The sequence below is a fragment of the Hyaena hyaena genome, unplaced genomic scaffold, assembly GCF_003009895.1.
Source record: "Hyaena hyaena isolate Hyena2069 unplaced genomic scaffold, ASM300989v1 scaffold_135, whole genome shotgun sequence".
Lineage (NCBI taxonomy): Eukaryota > Metazoa > Chordata > Mammalia > Carnivora > Hyaenidae > Hyaena > Hyaena hyaena.
The window spans coordinates 1,516,277-1,540,704 of NW_024080767.1; the positions used below are offsets into that span (position 1 = coordinate 1,516,277).

Genomic DNA, 24,428 nt, shown 5'->3' on the forward strand with positions numbered 1-24,428 from the left:
ACCCGCCCGGGGTCCGCGGGCCCCGGCGAGCGCGGGATAGCCCGGGAGGCCTCGGGGGTCCGGGCTGGGACCTGGCCGCTGCTCGGCCGGCCCACGGCCCCCCCCCAGCAGCTCCCCGGCTCGGGCGCCCGGGCAGGGGCGGGCTCCGGGTGTCCCAGGCAGCCCGGGTTTACGCGGCGCCCCAGCCTCCCCGGGCTGGCGCGGCGGGGAGCGAACTTCCTCAGACTTGGCCCGAGGGCGCCTAGGCAGCAGCAGGTAGTTCTGGGGCGGGCCCCGGGGCCGGGGTGAGTGGAGGACGCCCCGCACCGACGGGCTGGCGCTGCCGAGCGGGGACCCGGGGCCGCGTTTTGCCTCCGAGGCGCCAGCCACGTGCGCCCTCTGCCCCCACCCGCAGCAGCATTCCCCACTGCTCTTTTTCGCTTTGAGGAGGCGTGTGTGAAGAAGGCGCCTTTCCCTGCAGTTGGTTTGAAGCCCTGAGCCCAGGTGCAAGTGTGCCTGCAGTTCCCCGGGTGCCAAGACCGGGGCGCCATCCCCAGGCCCCGAGCCTGCTTTCCCGCAGAAAAGGAGACTTGGCCGGGCCCGGAGATCCGCACACGGTGCCGTGTGTGGCCGTTCTGGGTCGTGTCCCCAGAAGCCTGAGTGAGGAGTGCTATTTAATAACGACAGTCTCACGCGAATAAGATAGATCCTCCTCTGGGTTAGAGCCAGGTGACCTTCTCTAGGAAGAATGGGTAGATTTCCGCCTTCTGGATGTCTACACAGCATTTGTGCAAATGGGAAAACTAACTCCTAAGATTGCCATGTTCTGCTGCTTTCACCGCTGGCTTGCAGTCAAAGGGATCAACTCTTTTTTTTTTTCTTCTTCTTTTATTTTCAGTCCAGGCATCAGAGCTTCGGAAAGGGTTTAAAAAGCCATTTGGTGTGAAACTGTCTTGAGGCAAAGAGCAGGACCGTTTTTTTCTTCTTTTATTTTTTAAAATCGAAGCTGGACTCCAGCTCTCCTCTTTGGTTTGTTGGTGGTTTTTATTTCCTCTTGTTGGGTGGAAGGGGGTGGGGGTGGGGTAGAAAAAGAAGTGTTGGTGGAGTCCCAATTGTATTGGCTGCATGTTTATCTGAGGCTTTGACTGAAGTCGGAGGTGGCCGCTCAGACCTTTGCTGGGCTGGAGTTCTGCGGTGACACCCAGTTTAGGATTCATTCCTGGAGCTGCGTAACTTTGCTGGTCTCTTAGGCAGGCGGTGGCAGTCTCCCCCGGTGCCCTGTGGGTGCCTGGGCTGCTTTCCCCAGCAGCCTACTGGGTCAGAAGCCTAGTCACGTGGCCCCCTTTCTGAGGCCATTGCAGACAGGTGGGTTTCGCAGGGCACTAGCTCTCGTCTGAAGAGGGGCTCTGTTTACTGAGAAGCTGGTCTACAATGCTGAAGTGGATTACGGGATGTATCCACCCGGAGTAAGGAAAACAAAACACTCTGGTAACACAATCCCTAGGGTCGTTGATTTGGAGGAGCTCTAAATCTTCTTAGAATTGTTCATCAAGATCCCCTTTCTCTGAACGTTACTTGGTTACTTGTTGCCAGTAATCAGGCCTTTCGTGCGGGTGCAGAAGAAGGGCTTTTTATAAAGACAATAGCCTAATTCAGCTGTTTTCGTGGAGAAAATGATCAGCAAGACTTTACGGAGACACACAACCCACTTTCCTTGCTAAGCGGCGGTGGGGATGGGGTGGGTAAGCGGGTGAGGGTGACAGATGCTCAGGTGAGTTGAACATTTGTCCTCACAGCAGGAGGCCTCTGATCAGGGCTTAAATATTGGGCAGGGTTGGGCTCCAGTCTAGACATTTCTTTTCCATAGCAAGTGGCCTTGGGAGGGGCCGTGTGCTCCTGGGTCAACAGCTGGGGAGACGTATCTGTGAGCTGGTCCTTAAGCCTGGTCCTCGCTGGTTGCAACTATCTATGCCTGTCCCAGCCAGTACTGGCAGCCCATGCAGTGCTCATTGGGTGGCAGAAGGGGGCGCTAGTGGTCATACTGCCCTTTCATTCTCAGGCTCTGGTAGGACTTGGGAGATTTAAGGTCTTTGGAGACCTTCGACCGGACACTCTTCCACATCTGAGTTCACGTGACCCTTGTCTTTCATATTTGGAAATTGATGCCCAGGGAAGTGAAAGACCTTTCCTGAGGCTATTGCTGCTTGTGGGCGAGAGGCAAGGTTTAGGGGTTGATTCTAAGAGGCTGGGGTTCCTGATTCTAAGCCCAGGGATCTTTCCACAGTGCTGCTTCAGTGAGCTGAAGAGTGTTTGAGTAGCCTCTGCTCTTCTGTGCCTTCTTTAGCGTCATCCCCTGAGTGGGCGCCCTATGTTTGCTGAGTGAATCCAGGTTATTCGTTCCTCATTCCTGATGAGGCAGTTCGGCACCAGAGGAGCTGTGGAGGCAGGTGCCCTGCCCTCCAGGTGTGCACACACCAGAGCCGTGTCAAGTTCGAGACCGGGTCAATTTGATCGTAGGCTGCTGCTGCTTTCTTTGCACGTTCCCTGACGGTTCCCACATTGGCATGGGGTAGGGGACATCCTTGCCCTTTTCTCGAGGCTTAGTAAAGCTGATGTAGTCAGAATGTCTGAAATGTGCTCTTGTGATGGAGAACCATCAGGTAGTGCAACCAGCGAAAACCTCTGATGCTTTTGAAAACCGTGTGCATTGTGACTCTCAAGCGATTGTCCTTCATGACGGGCAGAGCCATGACCCATCCATCCCTCGGCCGCTCAGTTTGCAGGTAGTTCTGAATACGGTTAGGAGGGAAGAAAATGAAAACACATTATTGCATCCAACCTGGGGTTTTCAAAGTGAATTATGTTTTTAATCACTTAACATCTAACCAAAATGCGTTCAGCGCCTATTATGCGGTTACGGACACAGAAACGAATATGACACAGCTCCTGTCATCAAAACATTCACAGTTTAGTGGGGAAGGCAGACCATGTGTTAGGGATACACATTTGTGGGCGGAGACGGAAGCCATCCAGCCTAGGATGGAAGTGATGTCTGGAGCTGAGCTGAAAAGATGATTACGAAGTGGTGAGCCTTGAATGGGTATTCCAGGGCAGAGGAAAGAGGGCGGGCGAGGGGGAGGGGCAAGAAGACACCTGGAGAATAGGAAGCAGCCTAGGGTTTGCAATTCCTGGAGCTGGAAGGGGGAGGCAGGGAGCAACAGAAGAGACCGGAATGATAACGACGGAGACCTTTGGTCAGGACGGGGGGGCTCAGCATTTCTCTGTTGAGGGTGGACTGTGTGGTCAGATCCAAGTTTTAGGGAAGTCTGGTTGGGGACCCAGTGGCAAAAGGGAGCCAGGGAGAAGACAAGAGGTGTGGCTACCCCCTCTGGCTAAAACCTGAAGCAAGCAAAGAGATTGTACTGGCGGTAGTGAGGACGGAGCGGTGGGGATTAGGTGGTAGAGGGGGATCTTCGCGACAGAGTTGCTTTCTGGTTCCCTTCAGGTGATACTATGGAAGTAAATAATCTCTCAACTTTTCCAGCATCTTCCTCTTCCTCCTCGTCCTCTCTTTCCTCATTCCGTTATTCTGCTACATTCCAAATGCTCCAAGGAAATGTCCAATTAGCAGAGCTTTGGGTAGGGCACTGGGGTGGGGAGATGTAGTTTTCTGGAATGATCCTGCTAGAAGATGGTGACATAGAGGTTAGATAGCTCCTTCACAGGAGAGAGGACTTATTGAGTTACTGACATAGGGATAGGAGAAAGGGAAAGGTATAGTGTGGCCAGTGGCTTTCTGGTTTAGGTAATGGTCTGGATCAGCGAAACAAAGGTCTGGCCAAGACTAAATAACTCACTTGTTTTCCTACCGGCGGTGCTGTGGTGCTGTGGGCCGCTGTCCATGGCCAGGCTGCAGGAGAAGGTGACGACCTATTTTTAAAAGTCTCATTAAGGGGCCCTGCTGCTGTGAATAAGGCCTGTTTAAGTAGGTTACTTTATCTCCTGCCCCACAAATCTGGATACTCCGGAAACATTTTCATTCACTTAACTGATACTTATAGAACATCTCTGGTTCAGTCTGGGGAAGATGGTGAGTTAGAGGTGGTACTTTCATCGCTTCTCGGCCTTTTGGCTAAGATCAAGTGTAGAAGTGGTACTTTCATATTCTTGTGGTGTAACTCACAATAAAAAATAAAAATGGGCAATTAAATTTGATGATCTGGTTGAGACAGATGGAGGTGTCGCTTTTCAGATTGGGTGGTCAAGAAAGGTCCCACTGAAGAGCCATATTTAAGCTGAGTACGGAAGGATCTGGAGAAGAATTTCTGCGTGGTGGGAGCAGCCAATGCAAAGGTCCTGAGGTAGGAATAAGCCAGGTGCATTAGATGAACAGGAAGGAGGCTCGTGTGGTAGAAGATGAGTTCAAAGAATCAGGGTCTAGTTTATGGGGAGCCTGGGAAGTCGTCACCATGTAGCATGTGGGTTTGACACGGAATTTGATGGGTGCTACAGGAGAGTTTCAAATGGGAGAGTGACATAATTTATGTTTTTAAAAGAGCACTCTGGCAGCTGCGGATTCCGTATGCACCATCTTGGTACAATAAAGTGTGTTTTTATCCATCAGAGTGAAAATGTAGAGTTTAAGAGTAACAGATGGAGAGAAAATGCATTGGTGACCTTAATTTAGTGGTTTCTACTGTACCAGTTAATTGCAACCACATTTCTGTATGATTTCAGTTTTGTTTAAAAACATTGTATAGAATAATGGAGAGAAGTGGACTAAATATGTTATCGCTGCTGTCCAAAGGTGTTGGCATTACCAATGATTTTCATATTCTTGAAAATGAGCCCCCATTTCTTTCTTTTCTAATCAGGAAAACATTATTTTAAAATATAGACATTTATGACCACAGATGTCTTGAATGGGGTGTTGTGAGATTCTGTCTTCTACACACTTTTCCCCCCTCCCATTTCATTTCTGGAAATGTTGATGTCAAAACTCACGAGCCTGGTTGGGCCAGAAATTAGGATGTTTATTTGGCACCAGCTGTCCAGTCGGTGGCTCTTTGTTTTATGCTTAAAATATATTTCTAGTGCCAAAAACATTCTTTTTCTTTTATAAGAAATTAAAACAACACAGAAATGTTAAGTAAAAAAAAAATGAAAGCACCTTTCTGCACTGTTATTCCCCAGACCATTAACATTTCTGTACATCTACCATTAGATTTTTTTTCCTTGTGTGTTTCAGATCCCTACCTCTATACTTTGTTGAAGGATTTTAGAATATCGCCAAAACAAATTACCCTATTCTAAATTACTCTCCAAAATTCCCACCTCCGAGCTTGAAACCCAGATGACCTTTTTTCCCCTTGCAACGAAATCGTTAGGAAAACTTGAACACATAACTCAGTTAAGAGAAGCTGAATCTTGCCCTTTTGGTATTCAGAGTGTTCACTGGAAGCACGCTTTATGCTTATAAAGAATCGAGCAATTAAATATTCATTAAAACTACATCGCCGAGCCTTTAAACATTATTGTTCTCGGACTGGAGCCCAAAAGTTGATATCATGATTGCACTGTTTTTGTTAACAAAAGTTAGCCGATATTGAAAACTTAGAGGTGCAAACTAGGGAGCTTAGCCAATTATTTTGGTGACATATTTATTACCTCCAAATACTGTATGCCCTTGAAAACAGGAAAAGAGTAATACTCAATGAATGAAGTGTTACTTACAGCCACTGGTGATGCGTTTGGGAAGAACCCGCTCTGCATGGTCTCACCATGGATCCGGGGGGGGGGGGGGGGGGGGGGGGGGGGGGGGGGGGGGGGGGGCGAGCGGTGTGTGTGAGAGCGCCGAGCCAGGAGTGAGCGGCCCCAAACTCCACGTTAATGGAGTTCGAACAAGAGTGGGCTTGGAGTCTCAGTATGTGATTCAGCAGAATTACTACCTTCCCCATCATTATCATAATTAAACTCGTCCTTCCTTGATGAAGAGAAGAGCCAATGTGTGCCTGGAAGAGAATGATGGTAATGGAGTAGAGTCACCGAGTTTAAGAAGGGAGCAGGGACCTTGGTTATCTCATTTTACAGAGGGGGGCAATAAAGACCAGAGAGAGTAGGCTGTGTGCACCCTGCTGATTTCCCCCCCACCCCAGTGCCACTTTCTGGCACTCAGCAGTGGCTCTGGGTTGTCAGGAAACGAATTCATTTTGGTAAACCCAAGAATTAGGGAGGCACTCTGAACCTGATGAAAAATGGGTTTCTGAGCTGTTCATTCATTCTGTAGAGTGTAATCTGTTTGTGTACTGATAACAGCCCTAATTACTGTGTCAACATTTTTATAGTCTGGTAAGAAAACTTCAAACATCTGTATTGCACGTTGATGTAGCATTTCAGCCTCCAGCGTTCTTACTGCTTGTTCTTAAAACCAGTTGCTCTGTTATTTAATCTGGTCGACGGTTGATGATTCATTTTACGCACAGACACATAAACACACATTCCACATCCACCAGGAAGTGACAGTACTAGCAGGGAACTTGCAGAGGGCTTCCTATGTGCCATCAGCTCTCTGATGATTAGTGCTTCTCCCATTTTACAGATGAAGAAACAGAGACGCGCAGCAAGGTTCAGTCTCGCGCCCAGGGTCCCAGGTTAGAATGTGGTGGAAGGGAATCAGCACGCCTGCAGTCTTGCCCTGGGGGCCTGGGACTAACCAGCTAAAATCCCCACCTTCCCTTCACTGTCACAGACAGACTCCCTGCAAGAAAGATCAGGACACGATTTGTAAAATCGCTGTAGTTCAATCAGCTTGCTGGGGGGGCGCCCGGGTGGCTCAGTGGGCTAAGTGTCCGACTTTGGCTCAGGTCATGATCTCACAGTTTGTGAGTTCAAGCTCCGCATCCGGCTCTCTGCTGTCCGCACAGGGCCTGTTTCAGACCCTCTGTCCCCCTCTCTCTCGCCCTTCCCCCTCTTGCACATGCACACGTGGACTCTCTCTCTTTCAAAAATAAACAGTTAAAAAATCACTTTTTTTGGGCGAACTCGTGGATGTAGAGCTGTAAAGGGTGGTCTGCGGGGATTGCGGCTTCAAGTCTGTTTTCTGGGTTCTCCCCAGTCCCTCCGCTTCGTGAGACATGAAGCGGTAGCCAGTTGAGGACAGACTGTCTGCCTTCAGCTGAGGCCAGTGGTTCTCTGACCCAACCCTCAAGAGAGTTAGCTGCATTCTCACCCAGAGAAACCCAGACGCACAGGATCCAAAGGGCAGTGGGCAACAGGGAGGAATCACATGCTTAAAAATGACAGAGAGGCGCCTGGGTGGCCCATTCGGTTAAGCGTCCCACTCTTGGTTTCGGCTCAGGTCGTGATCTCATGGTTCATGAGTTCAAGCCCCCACGCTGAGCTCCAGGCTGACACTGTGGAGCCTGCTTGGGATTCTTTCTCTTTCCCTCTCCCTCTCTGCTCTCCCCCACTTGCTCCTTCAGTCTCTTTCTCAAAATAAATACATAGGCTTTAAGAAGAATTTTTAAAAATGAAGGGAAGATAGGGGCGCCTGGGTGGCTTAGTCGGTTAAGCGTCCGACTTTCGCTTAGGTCATGATCTCGCGGTTCCTGGGTTCGAGCCCCGCGTCGGGCTCTGTGCTGACTGCCAGCTCAGAGCCTGGAGCCTGTTTCAGTCTGTGACTCCCTCTCTCTCTGACCCTCCCCTGCTCACGCTGTCTCTCTCTCTCTCCTAGAAATTAATAAAAAACATTAAAAAATTAAAAAAAAATTAAGGGAAGATAAATGCTGATGGACACTCAGTGGGCTCATACTCAGAGACTGTCGTTGGCCGTCAATTATTATTCATGCTGTGGGCTGACTCAGAATCTTGCATAGCAGAAGGGACTGAGCTGATGGGCCCTGGGGAGCCGTGGGCTTGGAGATCGCTGTATGAAAGGTGTTGCTGAAGAAGAAAGTTCTGTCCTCTGATTTGGAGCACTGCAGTGGACACCAGAGAAAGAGAGCGGACGCACTGTGGGAGTGGCCATGCCCTGTAGGAGCTTAGATGCTCCTGGGGAAGGTAAATGCAAGAGGCAGGTACTGATCTGGAATTCCTGGGAGTGGGCGACCCTCCTGTGTCTTGGGAAAAGGTGATACAGGCCCTTCCAGAGAGAGGTTGGCTGGCCCTGGATTTGAGTCTTAGAACCCGAAGTGGATGATTTAGTTCAGTGTTTCTCAATAGGCTGCACATTGGAATCCCCTGAGGAGACTTAAAATTAAGTCCTAAGGCCCTGCCCCTTCCCAGACCAGTGGTGTCAGAATCTTGGGGTGGGGCCCCATGCCCCAAGTGATTCCACTGTATAGTCACCATTGAGAACCCGGGTCTAGAACAGCTTTTCTTGAACAGGTGCCCCCGTATCACCTGGAGACCTTGGTCAAATGTGAATCCTGATGCCTGAGTCTGCAGCTTAGAGCGTGAATACCTTCCTTCCTTCCTTCCTTCCTTCTGTTTGCCTGCCTTCATTCTTCTTTCCTTTTTGTTGATTTATAAATGACATACAGTATTAGATTAGTTTCAGGCGTACAACATGGTGATGCAATATTTGTATACCTTATCAAATGATGACCTCACTAAAGGTCTAGTTATGGTCTGTTACTATATAAAGTTACTACGACATTATTACTGTAGTCCCTATGTTGTATGTTATAACCCTGTGATTTATTTTATAACTGGGAGTTGGGACCTCTTAAGCCCATCCCTCTCCCTCTTCCCTGCTGGCCACCACCACCAAGCCCTAGGTGCTGTTTCTGCTTCTGGGACGCTGGGTGGGCAAGACCTAGTTAGAAGGATCATGTTCCTTCCTTCCTTAGCTTCACATGAAGGGCCTCTGAAACTATTGCTTTTCTACGATATTATGGCATCTTTGGTTCACTCAGGGTGGGTTGGAGAACAGGAGGCCTGGACCCTGCCTCCCATCTTTATATGTTCTTATAAAGAATAGAGCAATTAAATCTTTATTAAAAGTCCATCTCTGAACATTTAAACATTTTTGCTCCAGGATTGGAGACCAAAAGTTCGTATCATGATTATAAATGACTTGCACTTACTTGTCCTTCAGGATCCAGAGCCTTCTCTTCCCTGGCCAGCATGTATATGGTCGGAATCAGAAATTCGGAGATCTGGAAGGGACCTTAGGAATTATCCGGTCTGAACCACTTGGTTTTTGGAGGGGAGGACACTGAGACCCAGAGTGATTTGCCCTGAGTCACATCTTCTGATCAGGGCTGCTTGTGGATTTGACACAGAGGAGGGAAGAGGGAAGCAGCAGGATGAGACTTGGGGAGAATGTTCCCCCCTCCCTGGCCCCCATCGCTGCTCCTGGTGCAGGGGAATCAGGGGACTGAGACATCCAGAAAGACTGCAGATACAGTCACATCAAAGGCACCTGAGAATCAGGAGCTGTATTATACCTGTGATTTTCCATCCCCTCCCTCCACCACCACACCAAGTTCAATTAGCTACGTGGAAGCTTGACGGAGTTCCTTGTGTCTGTGGTTTGAGTTGACACCTTGACAGACGTTCAGCAGCGCGCTCCCAGGTGGGAGGCCGATGCAGGCTGCCCTGCTTCATGCAAAATAATTACATTTACCATCCTTCCCCCAAATATTTTCCTCCTGTTATTGAAACAAAGAAGGAACATTCTCGACATACAAGGTTCCCGATGTGGTGGATATGTTAAGCCTGTTGTAAGAATAGTTCATAATTGATGTACTTGGCATTCGTCACCCGGCCATGACGTGTTCAGATGACTAATAAATTATATTATGTTGAATCCTTTTTTGCTGCTTCTTCAACTCAAGGCACCTGTTTAAGCATGTCAGTGGTGATGGGGACCATTTCCTGCCCATTGCTTTAAGCTTTGTAACTGACACGAGGTGAAGATGATGTGAAACTGCATGACCGAAATGGACACTGGTCTCTCTGGGTCATGTGTATTCTGCCCTAGAAGATCAAGCCTTTATATAGAGTAGAAGACTGAGGGGCCCATGAAAATTAGCATAAAGATTGAAGCAGTATAATTATAGCTAATGGTTATATAAGTATTCCTTTCTGAGTTCTTCGCATATGCCAACTCATCTGATCCTTTCAACAACCTGGTGAGGTAGATGCCATGATTGTGTCTGTTTGTATGGATGAAGAGCCCAAACCACAGAGAAGTTGAGCACCTTGCTGAAAGTCACACAGCTCATGAATAGTGAAGCCAGACTCAGGACGAGAAGACAATGCTGCTTGGCTGCTAGGCTGTCCTGCCTCTGTAATTATGACTGTCCAGGAAACTTCTATAGAACATTGTCATACATATTCTGATTGTGACATTCGCCTCTTGGAACACACTGTCACTATCACATGGATGCCCTCTCCTTCGTACCGCTGGAGTCGGTCCTGAGGCAGATGGCCTGTCCTGTTTCCCCTATCCGGCCCTTCGATGCGTCCTTCGATGGACCCACATGCGGGCAAACCCTAGTTCATAAACGAAGAAGAGAATCCATGGCCAGTTGGTAGGGTGGGATTGTCAGTTGGGGCAACTGTGTGTATGTTGAGTCTCAGATGACCTGTTACGCCCTGACCTACAGACTCTACCACTGTCCCACCCGTGTTAGCCACACACTAGACTCCATGTTGGCCTTCATCCTTCTCTGGTGGCCACCCACCAAAGTCGTGGTGAGATCTTTGCCTCTTCATTGCTGGATTGTTCATTGATTTATCTCATTCCTCCAATATGAGCCTCCAGTGGGCATTCTGGGGGACAGATGGGATCCCCGCATTCTCCCTCACTTCACGCCTGCTCTCTGCACCCGATTTTCAGGGTCCAGTCCTTGCGCGAATTGGTCCATGATTGCTGTGCCCTTGGTCGGAGGCTGGGGCCGCCTGATGGTCCCCTTTTCCCAGTCTCATGCCCTCTGCATTGGTCATCAGCTTGGCCTGGTCTCGGCTCTCCTTCCCTTCTTGCTTGCTTGGTGCTGCCACTTGATTTTCACACTACAGGCTCTTCCTTTACGGACTGGCAAACTTTTTCTGTACAGGGGCAGATAGCAGATATTTTAGGCTTTGCAGGCCCTACGGTCCCTGCTGCAGTTGCTCACCCCTGCTGCTGTAGCAGGAAGGCAACCACTGACAGGAAGTCAAATAAAGGAACGTGGCTGTGTTATAATAAAACTTTATTTACAGAAACAAAGGGTGGCCCAGATTTTGGCCCGTGGCCTGTGGTTTGCTGACTCCTTCTTTAGGGTAACTGCACAACGGCCTCCCTCTGACTCGTAACCTGTGATGACTCTATCTCTTTAGAGGTCATTCGCCAGCCCCACGTGGAACCCTGGGCCACTACTTCCGCTCTGAATTCCCGAGAGCCTTGCACTTGTTGGCTGTCCTGACCTATTGCTGTCTTTACTTTGCAACCCTCAGCCTTGAATGAAATCAACCATTTCTTTTTTCAAGTTCACAGCCAGCTAAATTGATTCCATTAAAAATTGATGTTGTTCAACAACAGCTGGGCCCCCAAATTCTTTTTACTGATCCTCTTCCTGAGCTCCAGGCTGATTTCGTGTCCTGTTTGCTATGTCTGCCCTCCTGTGCTGCTTAATTTCCCCCTCTTCTCACCCATATGCCTTCCCAGGGGATGACCTTGCCTCCTGTCTGGGGGGAATCAGTTCATCAAGGGCATGGACTGCAGCTCCTGCTCCCTTGACGTCAACATTCTCATCTCTACTTCAGATCTTCTCTTTCCTTCCGGTTTCAAAGGAGCCGATGTCCTTACCTCCTTTACAAGGAAGACCCGCCTTTGCCATTCATCTAATGGGCTTCCATTTCTCCACTCCGATCTCAGATTTTTCCTTCCTTTGGCTTATAAACATAAGGCAACCCGAGACTTTGGTTGAACTCACTGCCTCCCCACTTCCCTCTCTGGAATGCAAAGCTTCCAGAAAGAGAGTCTTCCCTTGTTGCCCTCGCTTTTCTACCTTGTTCGCGTCAGCCTCGCTTTTCTACCTTGTTTGCGTCAGCCTCGTTCACCCTGCGTCACCAACTGGATCCCAAGACCTGGCCTTTAGTGCCCACCTGCTTATACTCACTAACCTTTGTCTTACGTTTTTCCGGCTTTCCCCTTCACTCAGACAAAGGAGACCTGCAACCAACTCCCAGGCGATGGGGACTGCCTTGATATAGCCTCTGGCAGGTCCAAACCATCCGGATCCTTTGAGCTAAACATGACTCCTGCCCATGCAAGTGGACCAGGAATTTACCTCTGGAATGACCTACGATCACCTTTGCATCATTATAACACTAAAGTCTCTTTCCGGGGAGGAGCCTCAGCCTTATTTATATACTATTCAATGTAGGTACAGGCATGTTTCCTTAAGGCTTATGCATCACCTTGTGGCCACTTCTACATAGGATGACAAGGCTTCCCTATCTAAATAGTCATCCTAACCCTCAATAGGAGGGACCCATTCACCCTCTCTTGGTGAGTCATGCATGGCTTTGGAAGCTCTTGCCCACGAGCAACCTTATTGGTTGCAAATAAAAAGTTTTCTTTCTGTTGGGCCCCCGTTTTTTAACTCTTCTATACTTAATAATTGTGAGCTTGCTTTTTCAAAGTTCCCTGACATTCTCACTTCTTTTTAAAATCTACCCATGTGGACTCATTTCTCATGCCGGGAAACATTCAGCACCGTTGACCTCCCCTTTCCTCATGTAACTTCCTCCTGAATGAACTCTCCTGACTTGACTTCTCGTCTCTCACCTTTGTGTTTGCTGGGCTTCTGGAACAAAGCACCCCAGTCCGGGTGGATTAAGCCAGAGGAATGTGTGTTCTCACAGTTCGGGAGGCTGGAAGTTCAAGAGTCAGCTGTCAGGAGGATGTTTTCTTCTGTGGGTTGTGAGGGAAGGCTCTGTTCCAGGTCTCTTTCCCTGGCTTGGGGGATGGGGGTGGCTGCCTTCGGTCTTTGCATGATCTTCCTCTGTGTGTGTGTCTGTGTCCAAAGATCGTGTTCTTATACTCAGTCACGTTGGATTAGGACCCACCTGAATGACCTTATTTTACCCATTACCTCTTTAAAACCTGTCACCAAATATGGTCCCATTCTGAGGCTTAATGTATGAATTTTGGGGGGGCACACAGTTCAGCCCATAACTCTTCTCTGTCTCCATGTTTCTCTTTACCCCTCAAGTGTAGGTGTTCCCAAAGTTCATGCCTCGGCCTCTTTCTTTTCATGCTCTAGCTTCCCTCTTTGAAAAATCTTTCTCTCCGTGCTTGCACCATCTTATAACAGCAAATCTTATCAGATGTGAGATGGAAATTGTCCCGTAGACACCGCAGACTCAACACGGCCCAAACAGAATGGAACCTTTGCTCCGGGACACACGGTGCATTCCTTCTGCCCAGCCGGAAACCCCGAGCTCCACAGACACTCAGAATAAGATGGCACTCGTCATCTCTGGCCCCCTTCCGCCCCACTCATGTGGATTCTGCTATGTGTCAGTCCGACATTCTGACCCCATTGCCATTGCTCTGACCTGGACCGGGGCCAGCTCCTGCCGGCCCATCCACTGGAGACACAAAGGCAGTAATGCCACTCTGGTCCAGTTGCATCTCCAGAGATGAAAATGTTGGCTCTTTGGTGACTTTCATCTGACCTCCTTGGGCGTTGACCACCGTGGTCAAGTTCCACCGGACTGCAGACCTCTGTGTCTTTGCCCTGCTGTTTCTGCAGCCCACAGGCCCAGTTCAACCTGACTTTCCTAGCGAAGCGCTCTGTGGTTTGCACAGTTGAATTTACTTCCCCTTCCTTGGTGTCTGTGTAATACTTACCTACATATTTACTCTTTTGCTGACTGACCTGGGCTCAGCCTCACATTTAGAATTGCAGAGTCTTTGGAAGGTACGATGAAAGGGAGGCACCTTCTGGTGAGGAAATAGACTGCCCATGAACTAACTTACAGTTACTTCTTCCTTTTCTACATGGTAAGGTCTATTGAGGGGCTTGGCGCTGCGTATGCACGCGTGTACGCTCGCGTATGCACGCGTGTTTGGTTCCTCCATGGTGCCTGGCACCGTGTTTTGCTTGTCAGACATGTTTAGAGGTGTTTCTGTTTTTTAAGTTTATATATTTATTTTGACAGCACAGAGCCCAAAGCAGGGATTGAACTCACGAACCGTGAGTTCATAACCCAAGCCAAAACTGAGAGTCAGATGCTCAACCGACTGTGCCACCCAGGCGCCCCTGGAGATGTTTCTTAAGTTTAACTGGAAGGAGGGGGGAGGGGGGATTTAGCTGCACATTTGGGCATCTTTGATCTTAAGACTTGGACATCAGTGCAGGAAGAACAGCCCCTTATTGGTTTGCGAGGAGGTTCTCAATGAAAGTAATCCTTGTCTCCATCACATGCTGTGTGATCATTTGCTCTAGGGTCAGATGGAGATGATAGCGCAGACACTTGTCCCTCTGGAGAGGTGGCTGGTAGAGGAGGAATAGGTGTTTGAGGAACTACGTCTTTCAATACCTCCAAATCTTTGGAGAAGTGGGAGAGGAAACAAACATGACGTGAAGGTGGTGTATAAAGGGAACGCTTACATACATTGGACCAGACAAATAAGGGAGTAGTTATTCGCCTTAACATTAAGTAATTCACTATAGGGTCCTCTTCAGTAGAAACCCCCTGCCAGCTCATTAGGTAATTGGCAGAGGGAGGGGAGGGCTGAGAAGATTTTTTTGGGCGCGCTTCAACAGAAGCTCGTCAGAAGTAACGACAAGGAGGTCAGGTTCTACAGTGCCGATCACTGGGAAATAGAGTTTGAGTGGACCGCTTTAATTTGAGTAGAAATAGAGTTTGAGTGGTGGCTACCATTCTGTTTTCTGCCTTCTCCACGCTTGCACAAACTGTCACATTTCACTCTTCTCGAGGAAGCCCTTTGGATTCCTGCATTTACTGGGACTGGGAAACAGCAGGTGCGTCTCGGAGGGTGGGTGCATTAAACCCTTCACCCTGGAGGGGCTGGATGGGACGCCTCCCACACACCCCTTATCCCTTCCTTTCCTCTGTTCCAAGCTTCTTGCTGCATTTTGCGGGTGGGGGTTCCCTAGATCAGGCCCATCTGGGTGCCACTAGGGCCCACCTTGTGGCCACAGCTCTGTCCCTGCCATTGGCCGCTTGGCCATCCCATCCTGCCAGATGTTGGCCGTCATCAGTCCCCGGGCGGTGCCGGCCAGGCAGAGCAAACGCAGTGGGGGGAACTGTTGTAGCATCCGGTTGCCCAGTTTAGATCCGTTCAGCCCTCATTTAGAAATGTTCGGGAATATGTTTCCCCTTGGGATGATGGGAACGCAAATTCACCACCCCCACAGGGCAGAAAACCTCTGCCATCTGGTCACTGCTTTCTCATATGTAAATGTTAAGCACAAAAGCAAGATTTGTGGCCAAACATTAAGAAGGAAGCAAATAGAGGAAAGTAAAATTTACTCTTTATCCTAAGAATCCTGAGATAAGTACAGATCACAGTTTGGGGCTAAAATTCCCTGGAGGTTTGGTGTGTGTGTGTGTGTGTGTGTGTGTGTGTGTGTGTTGCTGTGGGTGTTGCGTGTGCTTACAAAGTATTCTTCTATTTATTAGAAGGGGTTGGGGAGCCAGTACTTTTGTATTGGCTGTTTTTTTAAGTTTACTTATTTATTTTGAGAGAGAAAGCACAAGTGAGACAGGGGCAGGGAGAAAGGGAGAGAGAGAGAATCCCAAGCAGGCTTGGCGCTGACAGCCCAATGCGGGGCTCCAATCCACTGTGAGATCATGACCCGAGCCAAAACCAAGAGTTGGACGCTCAACTGACCGAGCCACGCAGGATGCCCTTGTATCAGCTGTTTTTTTAACTTAATAAATTGCAGCTGTCTCTCTGGACGGTTACAGCTGCTCCTCTCTCACCATTTTTAATGAATGTACGCAATTCCACTCGTGGGCGTACTGTTGGTTATTTTTGACTTTGTCATTACTATTGACAAATATTGCACATATGAGAGTAGTTTTCTAAGGATACGTTCTTAGAGACAGAATGACCAGGTCAAGAAATTGACCTTTCCTCAAAGTCATTTCCATTCCCTTTCCAGCTGGGATATATGAAAGGGCCCGTTTTTATGTACTATCGCCAACATTTGCTATTGGCATAAATTGCTTTTTGAAATTTGATAGCCAAAATAGTTTCACATTGTTGTTTTACCCTGGATTTCTGGGATCATATGCAAGCAGGCACATTTTTGTCTCATAAACTTATTAGCCATTTGGTTTCTTTTGTGAATTGCACATTGATGTTTTATGTCTGTTTTTCTACTGAGGTGTTCTGTTGTAAAAAATGACTTGTATGAATTCAGGTAGAAAGAATAGTATGGTTTGTTTGTTATATGTTGTAAAATTTTCCAAGTTTTCTGTTTATCTCTTCATTTCTTTTTTTTAATGTTTTTTTAAAATTTTATCTTATTTTATTTTTTTTACAAATAGTTTATTGTCAAGTTGGTTTCCATATAACACCCAGTTTTTAATGTTTATTTTTGAGAGAGTGAGAGTGTGTGGGTGTGAGTGGGGCAAGAGAAGAGAGAGACAGAGAATCCCAAGCAGGCTCCACACTGTCAGCACAGAGTCTGACACGGGGCCCAGATTCACAAACCGTGAGATCATGACCTTAGCTGAAATCAAGAGTCAGATGCTTAACTCATTGAGCATAAAAATATATTTATATTCTTTACCTTCTTGCTTTTTTATTTTAAAAAATATTTTTATTTTTATTATTTTTTATAGTTGTATTTATTTACTTATTTATTTGAATATAACTTATTGTCAAGTCAGCTTACATACAACACCCAGTGCTCATCCCAACAAATGCCCTCCTCAGTGCCCATCACCCGTTTTCCAAAATGTTTATTTATTTCAGAGAGAGACAGACAGATGTAGTGTGAGCGGGGGAGGGGCAGAGAGAGCAGGAGACACAGAATCTGAAACAGGCTCTAGGTTCGGAGCTGTCAGCACAGAGCCTGACGTGGGGCTCGAACTCATGGACTGTGAGATCATGAGCTGAACCGAAGTCGGATGCTCAACCGACTGAGCCACCCAGGCGCCCCTAACTTCTTTTTTTTACAACAATATTTAATCAAATGTATCCTCCCCTTTTAATATTTATGTTTGGGATCATGCTTAGAAAACTCTTCCTCATCCTCCAGATTAAGAACACATGTACTTCTAAATATCAAATTTGTCTTGTAAATTAAAAAAACCCACTTTCTATTAATGTAGTGGATTGCACGTAGCTCACACAGTTGAATACTATGCAGCGGCTTCTAGCGCAAAATCCCTCGCTGTCCTGAGGAGGTGCGCTGTGGAAGAGAGGTTCAAGTTGCTGGGGTTCAGGAATCTGCCATGCGGTTGGGGTGGGGGTTGGTTCTGTGCATAGACTGGCTCCTATGTCCCTTGTTGGCAGTGGGCATCTTACCCTTGCCCTGTAGTGGACCTCGAGTGCCCTCTTACTCATTTCTGCCGAGGCTGTGACCTTCTGGCTCCCAGCACACCAGGCATAGGGACAGTATGCTGGCTCTGGGTGGGGACAGGGCTCCGTTTGTCTGCCCCTGCCCTGGGCCTCCAGCACCAGGCACTGCCACCGTGTGCCTCTCCGGGTTCGGGCACCGACTGTCTGACTCCTTCCATAGACCCAGGACAAGGACAGAAATGTGTCCTAACCTTCACGCTGCTAAGGCAGTAACCACCCCCTCTGCTTTGTGACTTCCACGTCTCTGAAACCCCCACCCCCTTTGTCCTTGTGGCTTTCAGAGGACCGTCTCTCTCCCTGCCCATTATCCTTCCTTCTTATTCGAGCCGTCTTTTGGAAAAGGGAGACGAGAAATGAGATGAGGTTGATTTGCCAGTTTTCGCCGGAAGTCTAATAAATATTTTTATCGTTAAATTTAAAAATCCATCAACTATTTGGGCTGTGGTACAATACAGGGCTCTAACTTCATCATCATTATTATTTTTTTCAAATGATTTTCAGTTTGTCCAATACTACTTCTGGAATAAATCCGTCCACTGATCTAGAGAGGCCAGTTTTGTTGCGTACCGAATTACCGTGCTCATTTGGGGTGAACTTCTTGTCTGTGAGTTCGGCCCCACACCTGCTTTTACTCTTTTTCCAGTGCCATCTTGGTTTAATTATTAATAACTTAAAAAAAATTCTACCAAAGGGTGAATTTTCCCTTTTTTTCTTACATTTGTAAATTGGCATTTTTTTATGGGAAGAGAGTTATGATTTCTATGGTCACTACTTATCCAGAAGTCACACAGCCTTCGACTAGTCAAAACCACTTTGTTACTTAAAGTTGATATATTTATTTGAGGGGGGAGAACATATGAGCAGGGGAGAGACAGAGGAAGAGGGAGAGAGAGAACCCTAAGCAGGCTCCACGCTCTACGCGGATCCCCACTCGAGGCTCTGTCTCCCAACTACGGGGTCATGACCTGAGCTGAAATTAAGAGTTGGATGCTTAATTGACTGAGCCACACAGGTGCCCCCCCCCCAAAAAAAAACCATTTTTTAAAATGATGCAGTTGCCATATTTTTTTTCCTTCGACTTCCTCATCCTTCCGGAATTTTCCAAACGGGAGGCATCTTTTCCAAAGTCATATCTCAGAAAGGTTATGTTGCCAAGGTTATATTGGCTCACCTGTTACAATTTTCTGTCCCTTGTCTTCAAAGTGGCATGGTGCTGTGTGTTACTGGGAACCCAGTTTGTGGGCCCAACCCAGGTCCAGCAAAAAACAAAACAGCATATGAGAGTGACTCATTGGGACCCGTCCTTGTGTGTGACTGGAATGGCTACTTTGAGGCATGCTGCTTCCCCATCTTTGGTTTGCTTCTTCACTGCTTTCTCACCACATTCCTAGGCACGTCTTGTGGATCTTTCCTGTTTCCTTGGATCACCCCTTAGTTTTCTTGAAAGTCTGGGCCTTGCTATGGCATTCCAGACCTTTACTGTTCACCTTGCTCCTCTTAAAACATTCCACGTTTTTACTCCTTTCACAGACCATCTTCACTTTCCATGTTGGCCACTTCTAAAGCTTGACGCTCTTGCTGTTGTTTCCGTGCTGATGTCATCAGATGCCCCCTTCCCCCACCCCAGTTCATGACTCAGGTCTGGAACTACCCGAGGTGCTGTCTGAAGTGGCACCAGGGTGATGTCAGTGTTACAGCCACCGAGGTCACGCTCTCTGCCCTACCCTCTCTTCCCCTCCTGGACCTTTCTTATCCACTGCTGTTCGTGCGCCATATTGAGGCCAGCACTGTGCATATTCAGCAGTATCCTGAATGCTGGGAGCTGGGCGCATTGCTTACCGTGTGCCAGGCTCCGTGCTAAGTATTTTTTGACTAACCCCGGTTATAGTCATGACTGCCCAATGGGGCAAATACCTTCTGACTCCCATTGTATTGGTGGGAAAACTAAGACTTAGAAGGTTGCCTCATCTGGGGTCTTACAGCTAGAATGTGGCAGAGCCAGGACTGGGACTCGGGTATGTTACGCTGCTTCTCTTTTGATGGGAAAGACCTCCTCGCTGAGCGAGTCAAACTGGACACTAAGAAGGGCCACCCTTAGCATCGGGGAATGATGACACATTATGTGTGTGGGGCATGACTGGGAGATGCCCACAGACGGACCGGAGAGGGCGGAGTACAGCAGGTGGGAAGTGGGCTGGCAGGTCCCCCCTTGGAAACGTCAGCACCTTGACTGGAGCCTGCTTCTTTCCTCACACTCTGGTCTCTGGTCTGAAATCTCCCACCGCCAGGCAGCCTTGAAGCAAGAAGCACAGGGAAAACGGCTTCTCATTCAAACTCAGAACAGCTCCCTGGACCTGGTGAGTAAGGTCATTTCAGGGGAGAGCGGAGGGAAGATGACTAAATTAGTTGGCTTTTGTACCTCTTTGGCTTCGAATGGAGTGTGGGAAGCGATCCAGTGTTGCTTTTCCTGGCTGGCTGTGGGACAGAAGAAGACAGCAAACAGTGGGGGACCTTGCACTTGTGTTTGTTTTGCCTGTTGGTGACCTTCCCTGCCTGCCACATCTGATCCGTCAGCTTCCCTCTGTTGCCCTCAACCAAGGGCTCTTGAAGGTGGCTTCCTTTCCCTCAGTCATGGCGCCACCCTTGTATTCCTTGAGTTCCTTGTGAACGCTCCCAACCTCCATTGCTTTCTCTAGTGCCTTTTACACTCCCACGTCACCTTGCCCTGGACTTTTTGCTTTGTCAGAGAAGAAGTTTCCATTCCCAAGTTCCTTGGACCCCGTTTAGCCTCGCACCGGCCTCCAGGACATATTTACAGACAGCCTAGTGTGTATGTTTCGAAGAGCAGAGGCCATGCCTCATGTGATGGCTCCCGAAGGATGAGCAGGGCCAGCATCCATACTTGTTTTGGGGATGAATAAATGCCTCTGCTCATCCCAGGGACAGTCACTGTAGAGGTAGTCTTAGGTGTGTCTCTGGAGCCATGCCACTTGGGTTCGACTTCCCACTCTGCCAGGTACTAACTCTGAAGTTTTGGGCCAGTTATGTATTTTGCCTGTGCTTCATTTTCCTCCTCCATAAAGTGGGGACACTATTAATCCTACCTTACAAGGTACAGCTGAGATCCTGCTTGACACTGTGAGTCGAATTCCCTACTACCCAGTAAACCCTCTACAAATACTCACTGTTGTTCTGCATGACCTATTCTGAAGAACCTTCTTTGGTATTTTCGTGCCAGATGGACACAGTCTCCAGAAAAACTTCTAGCATCATTATGACTCCATGAGAGATCTAGCTCCCAAATTCGACTTTTCTGTTCCCACAGGCCCTGGAGATGTGGTTTCCTTCAGGAGCCACTCTGGAAGGATGGTAGCTTCACGAGATACTTCCTTTCTATCTTGGTGGTTCTCAACAAAACAAGCTCTTTCATATTCATTCATTCCTGTGTGCATTCAACAGACATTTTTTTTTTAAGTAGGCTTCATGCCCAGTGCAGAGCCCAACGTGAGGCTTGAACTCACGACTTTGAGAACAAGACCCGAGAGCTAAGATCGAGAGTGGGAGGCTTAACCGACTGAGCCACCCAGGCGCCCTTCAGCAGACATTTCTGAATGCTCCTGATGTGCCTGACAAAGGCTTTGACCCTGGGAGAACTTTGTGCCCAAGGAGCTCACAGTCCGGTTCTACTTTGTAGGCTTTTGTTGTTGAGTTTTTAAAATCTATTTATGTCTCTTGAGCGTAGAAAAGCTTCTCATTCTTTCAGCAGATTCCTCTCCATCACGGTGCCTTTGTGAAGGTTAGATGCTGACCAGGAGGATGTCCCGTGTGCTTATTTTTGGTCTCTGCCTTTTGTTTCTCCTGTCAGCCAGGACCCTCCCCTTGCCAGCCGATGTCCCCAAGGTGACTGTGCCGTGTTGCATTCAGTCTTCTGCCTTGCTGTGGGGAGGACCTGGTGTCCTGTTTGTGACATTCCCAAAGCTGTGGCCTGTCGGGGGTGTGGCACTCTGCAGGGCACCAGTGTCTGGCCTGCAGGTGAGACGTCTGTGCCCTGTGTCACCCTCCGCCATGCCACCTGCGCAAAGCTCAGCAAGGCTGGCTTGCTCCTAGGAGTCCCTCTTCTCTGCCTGAGTTGTGCATAATTCTCGGGTGCACGGCCGAGATATTACTGGGTCTCTGGGACTCCTATCCTGGTAGTTGGGACTTTTGGAGGACATGCTCTGTGACTTCTGCTATAACACCATCCTGGATCCCAGCAGATAGATGCTTTAAGTCCCTCCCGGCAAGCAACCAAACGGCTGAACTGACCTTCCCTGTGGCTAGATTGGCTTCAGCCTTCCCCTGGGTGCCATCAGATTTATAGAAAAATGAGAAGAAATCTCAGAAAATAAAATGAAATCCTTGTCCCCAGCACTATGTCTTATTTCCAAATATTCTTATGCTGTCAACTCGTAAATAATAGGTGAATTTCAAACTACTTTCCATCTGAATGATGAATTGAATGAATCTCATTTACATGCTTTTCATTTTATGTAAATGGGCCCAAATGAGGCTAAATCTCCAGGGGTGCAGTACCTTTTCCCGTGAATCTCTTACAGTCTCTTCCAGGCAATATAGTGCTAATTCAAGTTTAAACAAGTAACACAAAGCAACAGACTTTTCGACGCCTGGCTTGGTTTTGTCTACCTTCAGCCATATTTGCTCGCAACCTGGCTTGTGCTATAGACTGGATCGGATCCCTTCGAGAATTTGAGTGTTGAAGGCCTAACCCCCGCCCCCCCCCCCCCCCCCCCCCCCCCCCCCCGCCCATGTGTTGCTCTCTGGAGATGGGGCCTTTGGAAGACAATCAGGTTCAGGTGAGATCATGGAGTGGAGATTCATCATGCGATTAGTGCCCTTATGAGAAGAGACAGAAGATCGCTTCCTTGCTCTCTCGCTCTCTCTTTTCCCACCAGCTGAGGACACAGTAAGAAAGCAGCCGTGTACCAACCAGGAAGAGAGCACTCACCGGAGACCAGCCGTGCCGACACTCTTTCCTTGGACTTCTAGTTTCTTTCTTTTTTTTTAAAGTATAATTTATTGTCAAGTTGGCTAACATACAGTGTATACAGTTGGCTCTTGGTTTTGGGGGTAGATTCCCGTGATTCATCGCTTACATACAATACCCACTGCTCATCCCAACAGGTGCCCTCCTCAGTGCCCATGATCCATTCTTCCCTCTCCTTCCCATCAACCCTCAGTTTGTTCTCTGTATTTGAGAGTCTCTTATGGTTTGCCCCCCTCCCTCTCTGTTTGAAACAATTTTTTCCCTTTCCCTCCCCCATGGTCTTCTGTTAAGTGCCTCAAGTTTGGACTTCGAGTTTCTATAACTGGGAAAATACATTTCTGTTGTTGAAGCCACCCAGCCTACGATGGTTCATGATGGCAGCTTGAGCAAACTAAGACAGCAAGTAAAGAATTCTGGAAAACTCTGCCCAGTCAAGGTTGGGCTGTGGTGAGGCTGTTTCCCATGGACCCCACGGTCTCTCGCTTCCCATTGTCTTTGGGAGAAGGTTCCCAACTCAGCCAGCAAGACCCCCGCACCTTTGTCTGGATGCTTGAACAGCCAGAAATGTCTGGAAGAGTTAGCAGGAAAACCTTATACGAGGCTCCATAAAAATTTATTAAAATCAAATCCTTTCATATTCAACTTATTCATTAAAAAAGGTTATAATAGCCTGAAGGAGGAGTCTTAAAAAGCAGCTGAACTTTTTGTCTAATTGCTTTCAGAAAGAACAACTCAAAACCATCTGCCAAAAGCATCTTTTTTGGCAGGTGGCCTTCAGGGCTCCTGTGACGTGGATCTAAAATTCCTTGCAGCAGGTGTGTTCATCTGATTACCTGCGGGCCCTTGATCCTTGAAAAATCTTGGAGATGGAGTCCTACTCTAAATCAAATTTGGTAGAAGAGACGCACGTCTGTCTGGTCCACACTGCTGGGTGGCACTGGCCCTTAACGCTCTCCCGCCCAGGCTCCGTCTTCCGAGGCCCGTGGTTGCAGACACAATGTGCGCTCGCGTGTGATGACTGTGGGTCACTTGAGCCCTGACCTCGAAGCATCCTTGATTCTGCCTTCAGGCTCCCCGTGGTCTTAGCCCCCCTGGAGGAAATCCCAGGCAGGCTCTTCAGTTTCTAAAATCCTGTTTGTTTCTTCCCAGCTATAGACATGAAATAGATCTACGGTACTGAGTATGGGAAGTTCAGACAAATAAGAATACAATTACACCCATCCCTCAGCAATAACTAGTATTCATTTTGCTCTATTTCCTTCCGATAATTTTTTCCACGAATATACCTACGAACGCACTTACGTAAGTATCTATATGAATGCAAGTGAATATGCGTATAAATATGGATATGACCAGGTAATTATATTTATATGGTTGTGATTATGCTCGCCATATAATTTTATGGGCTGACTTCATAAAAGTAATACAGTAATAATAAAAAAAACAATATAAGTGAGTACAAAGAAAAAGTAAGAGTCCCCCTCAGTCACACCCTTTATGACAGAGGCAACTACTTTTAGCCATTTGTCATTGTTGGTGCCCTCTGTGGGTGAAATCGCTCCAGATGAAGTGCTTCTGCATTTTTGGTTCCCCACTGCCCATGGGGCACCTGGGTGGCTCAGACTGTTAAGTGTCTGATTTTGGCTTAGGTCACGATCTCACCGCTGGTGGGTTCAAGCCCCTCATCAGGCTCTGTGCTGACAGCTGGGAGCCTGGAGCCTGCTGCAGATTCTGTGTCTCCCTCTCTGTCTGCCCCTCCCCTGCTCATGCTCTTCTTTTTCTCTTAAAATGTTAAGAGATGTTTCTCTTGAAATGTTAAAAAAAAATTTAAGGAGAACCTCCTCATCC

General features: G+C 48.0%; 1 protein-coding gene and 1 long non-coding RNA gene across 2 annotated transcripts in view; one reads left to right on the forward strand and one right to left on the reverse strand.

Annotated features, from left to right (window-relative positions):
• The window catches only part of CALN1 (calneuron 1), a 483,031-nt gene that overhangs the window by 66,296 nt on the left and 392,307 nt on the right, over nt 1–24,428 (forward strand). The gene's annotated exons all lie outside the window — the stretch shown is intronic.
• On the reverse strand, nt 7,798–10,273 carry LOC120235674. The gene is made up of 4 exons (XR_005529477.1): nt 10,185–10,273; nt 9,429–9,579; nt 9,066–9,137; nt 7,798–7,955 (listed from the first exon to the last, which is right to left on the reverse strand). It is a non-coding gene; the product is annotated as an uncharacterized LOC120235674 (long non-coding RNA).